At 45.5% G+C, this 12963-nt stretch overlaps 1 pseudogene; it reads left to right on the forward strand.

The window, feature by feature from the left end:
* Positions 1-11478: 11478 nt before the first annotated feature.
* Positions 11479-12576, forward strand: LOC112607017 (annotated as a pseudogene).
* The last annotated feature ends 387 nt before the right edge of the window (positions 12577-12963 follow it).

The raw sequence follows: 12963 nt of genomic DNA on the forward strand, positions 1-12963 counted from the left end.
TGATGAATAAATGCTACAATGTGTATAAAGCAGCTAGCCTGGTACTGTAGAAACAGAGAGAAACTGCTGTGGGGAGAGGAGTCATCCTTAAGGACTAGAGTTGTCAGATAAGCATCCTTGAAACAGGTCAGATGAGCATGACCTGGAAGAGTCTGGCCAGGAAGACAGGAGGTGCAGGGCTCCCAGGTGGGCCCAGAGAGGCATCCCCCTGGAGGGATCCCCTCCCACCTTGTGGGCCAGGTCTAGATGGGCTTGCCTGGCTCCCTGCCCCCAAGCCTTTCAGTCTCTAATCCAGGGGCCACTTGACAGTCATTTGGAGCCTCTGCTTTGTTCTGGAAACAATTCTGGCCCAAACCAGGGGAAGAGTAATATTCATGCCCTAGTGACAGTTTCTGCCCACTCTGTCCAACTTCTCCAGGAAACAGCTGATCAAGGCAGCTGCTGAGAATCCAGGAAAAAATCCTGGCAACTGCCCAGGGACTCTCCAACCTCTCTGACCTTCCACCAGCTTCTGACCTGAGCTTTGCCCCACTTCCATCCCTCTACCTGCTCTGCGCATTTGTGGAAGGATCTTGGCTTCCCCAGCCTGAATTTAAATGCCCTCTGAGGACTCTGGCTCCTCCCCAATTTTCTGGTTCTTCCTGCCTGACCCTACCCTCGAAACCAGCCTAACCATACTAATAATAAGTAGCTACCATTTATTGACCACCCGTGCCAGGCAATTCCTCACATTATCTCCTGTAAACTCCAGCAGCCTTCTGAGGCTGGCATTACTAGTCCCACTTAAGATGAAGAAACAAATGTCACTCAGAGAAACTAATTCATTAGCCCAAGGACACAAAAGGTAGTGATAAAGGCTCTGGCATCCCCCAAATCAGCACATTCTTTTATATTTATTTATTTATTTATTTATTTATTTATTTATTTATTTATTGAGACAGAGTCTTGCTCTGTCACTCAGGCTGGTGTGCAGTGGTGTGATCTCAGCTCACTGCAACCTCTGCCTCCTAGGTTCAAGTGATTCTCCTGCCTCAGCCTCTCAAGTAACTGGGACTACAGGTGTGAGCCACCACACCCGGCTAGTTTTTGTATTTTTAGTAGAGACTGGGTTTCGCCATGTTGACCAGGCTGGTCTCAAACTCCTGACCTCAGGCGATCTGCCCACCTTGGCCTCCCAAAGTGCTGGGATTACAGGCGTGAGCCACTGCATCTGGCCCAAATCAGCATATTCTTAACGCTGGTATCACACTCATGAACTCAGCTTACTTAGCATGCACACACTCACCTTTCAGCCTGCAGTTGCTCACTGCCTCCTCCCACCTCTGGCCTGAACTCCTTCCCTGAGAGCCTGCAGGAAGCTGTCTGGACACTGTCCCTCTGACACTGCCTGATTGTCTTAATTCCTGCCTTGGCAGCCAGGACCCTCATCTCCAACAACCAGGTTACCTGGGATGATGTAGGTGCTTGACGTGGATCTGCTGCAGGTGATGGGAAGATGGATTAGGATGAGAGAACTACCACAGTGTCTCAAGAATGTAGAGGCAGGCTCTGGGGGTTGGCCTTCCCAGTCCTGGCCTTTCCTGAGATGTCACTGCAGGGCATCTGGTAATCAGCCAGACCTGTAGATAAGACCAGCAGCCCAGAAATTCTTAGATTCATGGTTTTTGTGGGGTGGAGAAAGTATCCCTGACATTCCAGGTTGTCCTTCTCAGTTACTGCTGCTAATTATCAAAGCAATTGTCAAGCTGTTTATTGGAAACTGCCCCCCTCAGTACAACTAAGTTAGAAAGTTACCTCCAACTATCAGGAATCTGAGACAACTAGACAAAGTAACATGGAAGGTGTTCAATAATTATTTGAATGAATGAATGAATATGTGAATGCATGCATGCATGAACAAGCTCACTGCAAGCTCCACGAGGACAGATGCCAGATCTGCTTTGCCTGTCTCTATACTTCCAGTTTCCAGCACTGTCTCCTGTAATAAATTCTTTGGGGGATGCGGATTATTATGGTCTGGGGTGAACTGATGAAGACCTGGTCCGCAGGGGTGGCAGAAGGAAGGGGCAGATGAAAGAGGCCCTGAGAAGGGGGGAAAAAAAAGGCAAACCAAATGACAGATTTAGTCACGGATGGTGAAGGAAAGAGAAAAAGCCTAGGATGTCCCTGAGTTTAGAGCATAGAATACCAGGAGACACAGGAGACTCTGGCCCATCAGGCAGGGGAGGAAAGGGGACGACGACTAGAAGGAACACTGACCCAGTGTCAGCATCAGCGGATATTTGTCAGAGGACAGGAAGGAAGGTATGCTGAGCTCCAGGGGCTGTAAGGATCTCACAGGACAATGTCTAGCAGGTAGCTGACTAGAGAGGGCCACCCCCCAGGGAGTCCTCTGCAGAAGTGATAATTGAGGCTGGCAGAGAAGGGAGGGGAGGAAGGAAGTCACTGGGGAGGAGGAGGAGGTGAAGCGCCAAAGAGGTGAGCACGTTTACCAGAAGAGGAAAATGCTCAACTGGCATGTGGTGACCATTTTCTGCGAAAAGAAGAGCTTGCTATGTGAGAGAGAAGACTGGCATGATGCTGTGAGGGGCCATTGACCAAAGTTGCAGAATTTCTAACTAAAGCTATACAGACCCCCAGACCATAGGAGCAAACAGAGACTATGGGAAGAGACCCAGTGGGTAGAGGAAGGGGAGTGTGAAAGGCAGTCGAGTCAGAAAGGCCAAAAGCAGTATCAAAAGATCGAAACCAGTCTGGGAAAGAAAGGAGACCTGGGTCAGGGAATTCGAGGGCCAACTAAGAAAGGCTGGACAACTGTCTAGGGTATAGGGGCTCAAAAGACCAGAGAGGACAAACGGCCTCAAAGAGAAAGACCAGGACCAGGGATACAAAACCATAGGGATGCAAATTCCAGCCCAGCAGCAAGTATTTTTTACGTCCGAAGATGGGACAGAGTAACATATATGTGAATTTCCCCCTCACTTGGGGTATTTGACCCAAGGCTGGATGCCCGTTGGAAGGGATGCACAGAGCACACTGGCTTCATCTAGGGTATTGAACAAAGGACCTTTAGAGTCTGTTCTGCCCTGAGACTCAAATTCTCAGCAGCCACCCTGTTACTCTTCAGTATGTCTATCACCTTTCAGTCATGTTCAGCACTGCTTTTTCACCAGCTCATATCTTCCTTTTTGCCTATTAATTTATAATCTCACTCCCCACCTCCAGCCACCATATTATTATCTATTATTATAAAACAAATTGTTATAGACTGCTTATTTATTTGTGTCTTCCCAAAATTCATATATGGAAGCCCTAATTCCCAATATGAGGTGGGGCTCTTGGGAGTGATTCAATTTAGATGAGGTCATAAGGGAAGAACCTCCATGATAGGAGTAATATCCTTGTAAGAAGAGAAAGATGGCCGGGCTCAGTGGCTCATGCCTGTAATCCCAGTACTTTGGGAGGCCAAAGCAGGAGGATCACATGAGGTCAGGAGTTAGAGACCCACCCTGGCCAACGTGGTGAAACCCATCTCTACTAAAAATACAAAAAAAAATTAGCCAGGTCTGGTGGCACACATCAGTAATCCCAGCTCCTCAGGAGGCTGAGGTGGGAGGATTGCTTGAACCCAGGAGGCAGAGGCTGAAGTGAGATGAGATCATCACATGCACTCTAGCCTGGGCAATGGAGCGAGACTCCCTCTTAAAAAAAAAAAAAAAAAAAGAGGAAGAAGAAGACACTAAAGTTCTGTGTCTTTTGCTCATGTGAGGACACAGTAAGAAGGTGGCTATCTATAAGCCAGTAACAGGGCCCTCACCAGACACTGGATCTGCCAGTTCCCAGCCTCCAGAACCATGTGAGATAAATATTTGTTCTTAAGCCACCTAGTCAATGGTATTTTGTTTTAGCACTCAGACCTGACTAAGCCAGAAATTGCCCCAAAACTTAATAACTTAACATTAAAAACATTTACTATCTCACAGTTTCTATGGGCCAGGAACCCAGGAGTGGCTAGCTAGAGCCTATGGCTTTGAGTCTCGCAGGCTGCAATCAAGGTTTTGGCTGGGGCTACAAGTGCCCTCAAGGCTCCACTAGAAAGATCTGCTTCCTAGCTCACCCCTGTGGACAATGGAGTGAGGCTCAGTTTCTCATGAGCTATTGGTCAGAGGCCACCCTCAGTTCTTTGCCATGCAGGCCTCTCCATAGAGCATCTCGCAACAGGGCAGCAAGCTTCATCAGAGCAAGTGAGAGGGCAAGAGACAGAGAGTGCTGTTGAGATAAAAGGCAGTCTTTTGTAGCCCAATCAGGAGTGACATCCCATCACTTTTGCCATATTCTATTTCTCAGAAGCAAGTCACTAGGTCCAGACTACGTTCAAGAGCTAGGCTGTGACTGCCAGGAGTCATGGTTCTTATTGAGAACCACATCAGAAGCCTCATGCCATGCTCCTGCACCCACCCATCCCCAAAGGCAAGCTCCATGACAGCAGGAACTTCATCTGTCTTTTCTCCACCCAAAACCAGTACCTCACTCCGAGTAGACGTTTGCTATCTGTTTTTTAAGGAATAAACAAAGTAACCAAACTATAAGCTCCAGAAGCTCCCAGTATTGCACCCTTGAATACATGCCTGTATTTTTTTCAAATTTTATTTTTAATTGACAAGTAATTGTATATATTTATGGGATACAATCTGATGTTTTGATGTATGTACACAATATGGAGTGATTAAATACAACTAATTAACATGTCCATCACCTCACATACTTCTCATTTTGGGAGGAGTGTGAACAATTAAAATCTACTCTCAGCAATTTTGAAATATACATTACTAAATGCTTGTTGAATGAATGAATGACCTAAATGTCCTTTGGTGAACATTTGACACAGTCCCTACATCACTAGATAAAAAAGTTTAGGAGACTGGGTGGCTTCATGAGTACCATGAAAAATAAGAGTTTTTTAGGTATAATTACCCATAAATCCTCATTCCCAACACATGTCCATGGGGCCATTTTGCAGATGCTTAAATGACTTAGGAATCTCCCTGGAAGATATGTGGGAAGAGAGCTTGCTGTCACTAGCAAAAGGAATGGAAAGCAGACCTTCATCCTCTTACCAGGTTGTGGCAGGGGCTCCAGAGAGTTTACATTTTAAATTTGCATAATTGTTTCCCCTTGATTGGCTCCTCTTCCTGCTAAGGCTGGTGTCCTGGAGATGCATGTCCGAGTGATAAGTATATTGCCAACGCAGATCAGATCTGTGCATCGCTGCTGCTGCTGCTGCTGCTGCTGTCAGCTGATTGGCAAGCCTATTAAAATACAAAGAGAGCCCCAAATGAGCAACTTTGGGGACCTGGAGGAGGAGGCTGGTAAGAACATGTCTTCCCTACCCCCACCCCACCTCTACCACAGCTGTTAATTGCAAAGGGGAGCCTTGATAAATGAAACTGAAAACAGATACACAACTCGACCTGTGTTTATTAAAGAAATAGCAAATGGCAAGATGCCAGCACGGATAAGCTTCACCATAATCAGTGTATTTATTTCACAAAAAAAAAAAAAAAAAAAAACCTCGTCTGGTGCTTTTAAGGCTGATAAACTCATTATGCAAAGTTTCAACCTCCATAGAACTGAGGCTTTTCTATATGTTAATTCATTTCAGTAAATAATTATTCTGTTTGGCTGAGGAAACACATGTCCCCATAATTTAATAATTGGGAGGGTTATTACATGTGATTAATAGGAGTCATAAACTAACACTGAGAGTTTAAAACCATTTTTTTTTTCACTTTGAACAGATATAATAAAGAAGGTTGATGGGAAGGTAGGGAAGATTCTCCTCCCCTTCACCCCCACCCCCTTCTCCTTTTCTTTTTAGAGTTGGGAAAGCAGTACTCAGAACAGGAGAGGTTGTCTTTCTTCTCCACCTGAGGTCTAACTCTGATACATGGCCTGCTTCTCTTTGGAATTTTGAAATGTGCCTCAGTGTGTCTAAGTGTGTCTGTATGTAAGAGGTGAGAAAGAAAGAAGAAAGAGAAGAAAGGGAAGAGGGCTAAAAAGAGAGACAAAGAGAGAGGAAAGAACTTGAGTGACTGGTTCCTCCAGGCCAGGGGCTCCCAAATGCCCATGTGAGCTCGGACCTGTCTCTTCACTGTGGATTAGTGAAGTTTACCCCAATCCTCAGTGAAATGGGAAAAAAATTAGAACAATGTAGTAACTTTTTCATAGAACCAATATGTATCCAATGATTTAAAATTCTAGGATCACCCTTCACACAATTGAAGTGTTTAAATGCCCTTTTATGAAATAACAATTGTTGGTAATATCTTTCTCCATCTCCTTACTTGGAAAAATGAAAAACTGGCAACTTTTAACCACTTTCCCACAATATTTTTTGGTATTTTCAGTTTAGAAATGTATTAATACCAAATCTGTAAACCTTCAAAGTCTTAGAATCAGAGAGAACTATTTGGTCTCAAGAGTAAAACCACCCTGAGCCAGATTTCCAAATCTGATTTTTCTGGGTTACTTCCTTGTTCAGTAAATGGATGAAGTCATTAACCTACATATTCATCCAGCAATTCAAAAATATTAATTGAGCATCTACCACGTAATAACCACTAGTCTTAGCACGGATGATAAAGCAACTGATGTATTTTAGTAAACAATCATCTATTTTGTTGAAGGAGTGTTAGTTACCTCTATAAATGTAGAGATTGCCTATATGTGACTGCTATAGTTTGGATGTTTGTCCCCCAAACCTCATGTTGAAATTTGATCTCCAGTGTTGGAGATGGGGCATAATGGGAGGTGTTTTTGTCATGGGGATGGATCCCTCCTGAATGACTTGGTGCCCCCTTGAGGTAATGAGTTTTCTGTTAGTTCCCAGGAGGCACTCATTGTTATAAAAAGCCTGGCACCTCCCTCCCCTCCCTTGCTTCCTGTCTTACCACATGATCTCTGCACACACCGGTTCCCCTTCCCCTTCTGCAGTGAGTAGAGACAGCCTGAGACCCTCACCAGAAGCAATCAACAGATGCCAGCTCCATGCTTCTTGTACAGCCTGCAGAACCGTCAGCCAAATAAACCCCTTTTCTTTATAAATCATCCAGGCTCAGGTATACCTGAGTCCATAGCAACACAAATGGACTAAAACAGTGACTGAGGCAACATCTACAGTGCCTGGTTCTTACACAGGATCAACACATATTTGTTGGCTAAATGAATAAATATACTACACATGGTTGTCATGAGATAGCAGATATGTAGGATCTTTACATATTACAATATTGTCGTTTATCCTGCCAAGAAATGGATCTTTCATGCCCAGGTAGGGCCAGCAGAGAAGTCCTAAGTATCAACGGCTTACAAGAAGCCACCTTAACTGGCCCCCCATTATCATTCCAGACACATTGGCTACTCTATATTAGTCCGTTTTCATGTTGCTGATAAAGACATACCTGAGATGGGTAATTTGTAAAGAAAAAGAAGTTTAATGGACTCACAGTTCCAAGTGGCTGGGGAGGCCTCACAATCATGGCAGAGGCAAAAGGCACATCATACATGGCAGCAGGCAAGACAGAATGAGAGCCAGGTGAAAGGGGTTTCCCATTATAAAATTATCAGATTTTGTGAGACTTATTCACTACCATGAGAACAGTATGGGTGAAACTGCCTCCATGATTCAATTACCTCCCACCAGGTCCCTCCCATGACACATGGGGATTATGGGAGCTACAATTCAAGATGAAATTTGGGTAGGGACACAGCCAAACCATATCAACTACCCAGCTCCCCTAAATGCCCACCAAGGACCCATTGGCTCTTCCCAGCCCTAGTCCCAGCCCCAGATCCCTGTCTTGATCTTTGACCCCTGATCTCAGCCATTCTCAGTCCCGATCTTTGCCAGTCCTGCCATCCACGTCTGCTCTGGCCAGAGGGATGCTGGTCTACCAGTCCACCATCCAGCTTAACTAGGATCTGCTTCAGACTGGGACACGTTGGTTTTGGCAGAGCCTGGAGAACCGGGGCTACATCTTATCCAATGTGCCTCCTCTTTTGTAAGGATATAGTGAATCTAATAAAGTACAAGCTCTGCTACTTTGTAGGCACTAGCATCCTAGGCCAGGATCACTCTTCCTGTGAAAGTAGCACACCTAGAAGCTTCAGAGAGGTAAAAGCTCCAAACCATACTAACTCATTCAAATACATTTAATTTGTATCTAATATGCCTAATAAATGTGAGTCATCATGCTAGGCACTGGGCATACAGCAGTGAACAAAGCGGGCAAAGATCTCTGGCCTTGTGATGCTTCATTTCCAGTGGACAGATAGAAATGTGTATACAATAAAATGCCAAGGAGTGATCAGTGTTATGGAGAAAAACAAGAAGGCCACGGGGGCAAGGTGGCAGAGAGGGCCTCTCTGAGGAGGTACATTTGAGGTAGATAGTGGGGGAAAGGCATATCAGGCGGAGGGAACAGCAAGTGCAAAGGCCCTGAGGCCTGAGTATGCTGGAATGTTTTAGAAATGGCAAAAGGCAGCCAATGAGTGACATTCCATGGGCTACAGAGTAGAAGAGAGAAGACAGTGGGCAGCCTGCTCACGTGGCACCTTATGGCCCATGGTGGGACTTTGGATTTATTCTCAATATTTAGGGAACCAATGACAAATTTTCTGATAAGTTAAAAGCAAGGAAAGGCTTGAGCCAAAACCTGGCCTGGCCAATGTAGTCATGAAAGAAGCAGCCCATCTTCAGAGAATTCCTTCCAGCCCTTTCTTCCTCCTGTGCCCTTCAGCCCTGACCTGACACCCTTTGCCCTCGACCCAGGTCTCTTGTCTCTCCTTTGCACTATTCATTTGGTCACTGACTCTTCAGCAAACAATCCTGCAGGTAGGGGATGAGAATCATGTGCTAAGCACCATGCCACAGCCAGGATTGGTTACTGGGATATACACAACCCAAAGGCACCCTGGCTTGAGATCATACTGGACATGGGCTCAGAGGAGCTGATTCTATCCAGCTTTGCCATTTAACAGGCTTTGTTTTTAAATAGAAACTGCAATAACTGCTCTGCTCTCATGCAGTGCTGAGGAGCCAGTGATGAAACTGGAGTGGCAGCGCTCTAGGTAAACTATAGAGTGAGGAGCCCATGTCAGCTGCTCATGCCAAAGTGATTATAGTCATTAAGCCCTAAACCTGCCTACAGGACTGGGCCCCAGAAATGTCACACCTCCATTCCCTCCTTCAAACTCCCCTAACCTCACTGTTATTCAGCTCTAGCAAACACTGATCTTTCAGATCCCAGAGGTCACAGAAAACCTGCACAAGTGTAGGGCATGGCCTCGTGTGTGACACACCCAGGACTATCCTAGCACCTTCTGCAGACACATACCTCCACAGCCTTACCCACAGAAAGAACACACACTGCACCAAAAGGGCCCTTGGGCACAAGCATATCCTCTGCTTAGCTGATCAGCTGATCCATGTAATGGGGATGATGAAAGAGCATTTGTTTATTTATTTACTCATTCATTCATTTGGTGAGTCATCAAACATTCCTTCAGAGGCTTCTCTGGGTCAGCTCTGTGGTAGGTCCTGAGGCTCCAGCCATGACCTCTATGGCCTGGCCCTGGCATATGGAGGCCTGAGATCTACCTGGGACAGACTCTGGAAGACTGCTTTATGGCCGTGGCCATCTCATCAGCAAGTAGGGAGCTATGGGAAACTGCATCCATCTGAGGGGTCAGCAATGGCATGGCTGCCTCCAAGGTATGTCTGTGTCACCTCTGTTGAAGACTATGTTTGCCACTTTGAGTGGCCCATGGGACAAATTGTCTTTCTCCATAGAAGGGGCCACCTCTGCAGCCCTGTAGTTGATAGTAAGTCAAGTGAGCAGGGATTTCATTCTGCCCTGCCATGCAATGTCAGTTTATGACTTTGGATACAACCCTTCTGCTCCCTGGGCTCTGGGCGCCCATCTGTCACAGCAAGAACTGCAGAAGACAAACGTTCCTATAACCTTCTCTTGTACTAGACCCATCCTCATTACGTTTGCCCTATACTCCCCTGCCACCTTGATTTTCTGCATTTTATTTAACAGTTACCTGTGTGATGCTTAGTGTGAGCTGGGACATGTTGTAAGTGCTTACATGAACTAACTCATGAAGTGGGTACTACTGTTATTCCTTAAAGATAAAGAAACCACAGCACAGTGAAGTATTTACCCACGGTCCCATAGCTAGTAAGTGTGGTACTGGGAATCTGACCATGCATCTGTCTTCAGAGTTCATTCTCTTAACTACTATACTATGCTGCTTCTCTTAACAATTTTCTTTAAACTGATTCACTTTTTTTTTTTTTTTTTTTGAGACGGAGTCTTGCTATGTCACCCAGGCTGGAGTGCAGTGGCCAGATCTCAGCTCACTGCAAGCTCCGCCTCCCAGGTTTACACCATTCTCCTGCCTCAGCCTCCCGAATAGCTGGGACTACAGGTGCCCGCCACCACACCCGGCTAGTTTTTTTTGTATTTTTTAGTAGAGACGGGGTTTTACCGTGTTAGCCAGGATGGTCTCGATCTCCTGACCTCGTGATCTGCCCGTCTCGGCCTCCCAAAGTGCTGGGATTACAGGCTTGAGACTGATTCACTTTTTTAACATTATTTTTAAAAAACCATTATGACCACTAATTGAAAACGTATATGACTTGCCATAAATAGAAGAGACATTAAAATGCATGACTATTACATTTAAAACCCAATATTCCTCCAAGTGACTCCTAAGATCATCTCTCAGACCACTGGGGACACTTAGGGACACCTGGGGAGGAAGCACTAATGGCTTTTCTGACACTTTAGGTACCTGCAGGCCTTCCAGGAAGAAGCTTGGGGGCAGACAGCCTTTATGACTCTCTGGCCCTCCTCTCCTGCCTACAATAGTGCCACTCAGCAATATGCAATGTAAAGGCTTCAAGGAACTTGGTTACCACCAGCCTGGGGCTTCAATGGCTCACTCTCAATCCCTGGGCATGATGCATCCACTCAGGGGCTGGTGACAGCCTAGCCAGAGGCTTCTTTTGCTCTCTGGTTTCTGGAGCAACAACCCACTGGAGGTATGTCCAATCCCTGCCAGAGTAATGGACAAGTCTCCACTGTCTCCAGTGATGCCAGCAGAAACTGCAGGGGCAGGAGGTGGAGTGGGTGTGGATCCCAGCATGGCTCCTGGATTTCTGCCAGGAAGGTATTCTGAGGATAGCAATCTGTGAATTCCACCACTCATGCTCCTGAACCCGCACCAGCTCTTCATTAGAAAACCAAGACTTGATTAAACAGTTGCAGGCATAGTGGACTTGTCATCATCTTTTGAGGTCTCAGCCTCTTCTCACTGCATTTACCCATTTGCTCTGAGCTTCATAAAGCCAAAACTGGCTAGACCTTCTTCCTTTGCACCTGCCTGTAGCCATGTCATTGTGACTCCACCATGTTCAAGGTACAGCTGGTCCAGGGCTCCATCCTGAAGAATGTGTTGGAGGCCCTCAAGGACCTCATCAGTGAGGCCTGTCGGGACATTAGCTCAAGCAGCTGAATGTGCACAGCATAGACTCGTCCTGCATCTCCTCGGGGCAACTCACCCACTGCTCCAAGGGCTTCAATACGTGCTGCTGTGACTGCAACCTGGCCATAGGCATGAACCTCATCAGTATGTTCAAAATACTACACTGTGCTGGCAATGAAGATGTCATGACATTAGGAGCTGAAGATAATGCAGACACCTTAGCCACTAGTATTTGAAGCACTAAATCAGGAGAAAGTTTCAGATTATAAAATGAAGCTAATGGATTTGGATGCTGAACAACTTGGAATTCCAGAACAAGAGTACAGCTGTGTAGTAAAGATGCCTGCTGGTGAATTTGCATGCATATGCCGAGATCTCAGTCATACTGGAGATGCTGTAGTAATTTCCTGTGCAAAAGATGGAGTGAAATTTTCTGCAACTGGAGAACTTGCAAATAGAAACATTAAATTGTCACAAATAAGTAATGTTGATAAAGAGAAGGAAGCTGTTACCATAGAGATGAAAGAACTAGTTCAGTTAACTTTTGCACTGATGTACCTGAACTTCTTCACAAAAGCCATTCCATGCTCTTCTACAGTGACACTCGATATGTCTGCAGATGTACCCCTTATAGAGTATAACATTGCTAATATGGGACTTTTCTTTTTTTTTTTTTTTGAAACTGAGGCTCACTCTGTCACTCAGGTTGGAGTGCTTTGGCGCGATCTCGGCTCACTGCAACCTCCGCCTCCCAAGTTCAAGCGATTCTCCTGCCTCAGCCTCCCAAGCAGCTGGGACTATAGGCATGTGCCACCACGCCCAACTAATTTTGCATTTTTAGTAGAGACAGGATTTCGCCATGTTGGTCAGGCTGGTCTTGAACTCCTGACCTCAGGTGATCCATCCTCCTCGGCCTCCCAAAGTGTTCAGATTACAGGCATAAGCCACCGTGCCTGAGCAATATGGGACATTTAAAGTAAATACTACTTGCCTCCCAATATTGAAAATGAAGAAAGATCTTAGGCATTCTTAAAATTCAAGAAAATAAAACTAAGCTCTTTCAGAACTGCTTCTGAGATGCCAGTATACAATAAAGTCTTTTCTGTCACCAAATTTATGCTTCTGAGTACATATGTAAGTATAACTTTCTGTAAATAACCTATTTTTCTCTATTCTCTATAATTTCTTTTTTTAAAATCATACTTTAAGTTCTGGGATACTTGTGCAGAACATGCAGGTTTGTTACGTAGGTATACATGTGGCATGGTGGTTTGCTGCACTCATCAACCCGTCATCTAGATTTTAAACCATGCAAGCATTAGGTATTTGTCCTAATGCTCTCTCTCTGCTTCCCCCAACCCCCCAACAGGCCCCAGTGTGTGATGTTCCCCTCCCTGTGTCCATGTATTC

Source organism: Theropithecus gelada, chromosome 14 (genome assembly GCF_003255815.1).
Source record: "Theropithecus gelada isolate Dixy chromosome 14, Tgel_1.0, whole genome shotgun sequence".
Classification (NCBI taxonomy): domain Eukaryota; kingdom Metazoa; phylum Chordata; class Mammalia; order Primates; family Cercopithecidae; genus Theropithecus; species Theropithecus gelada.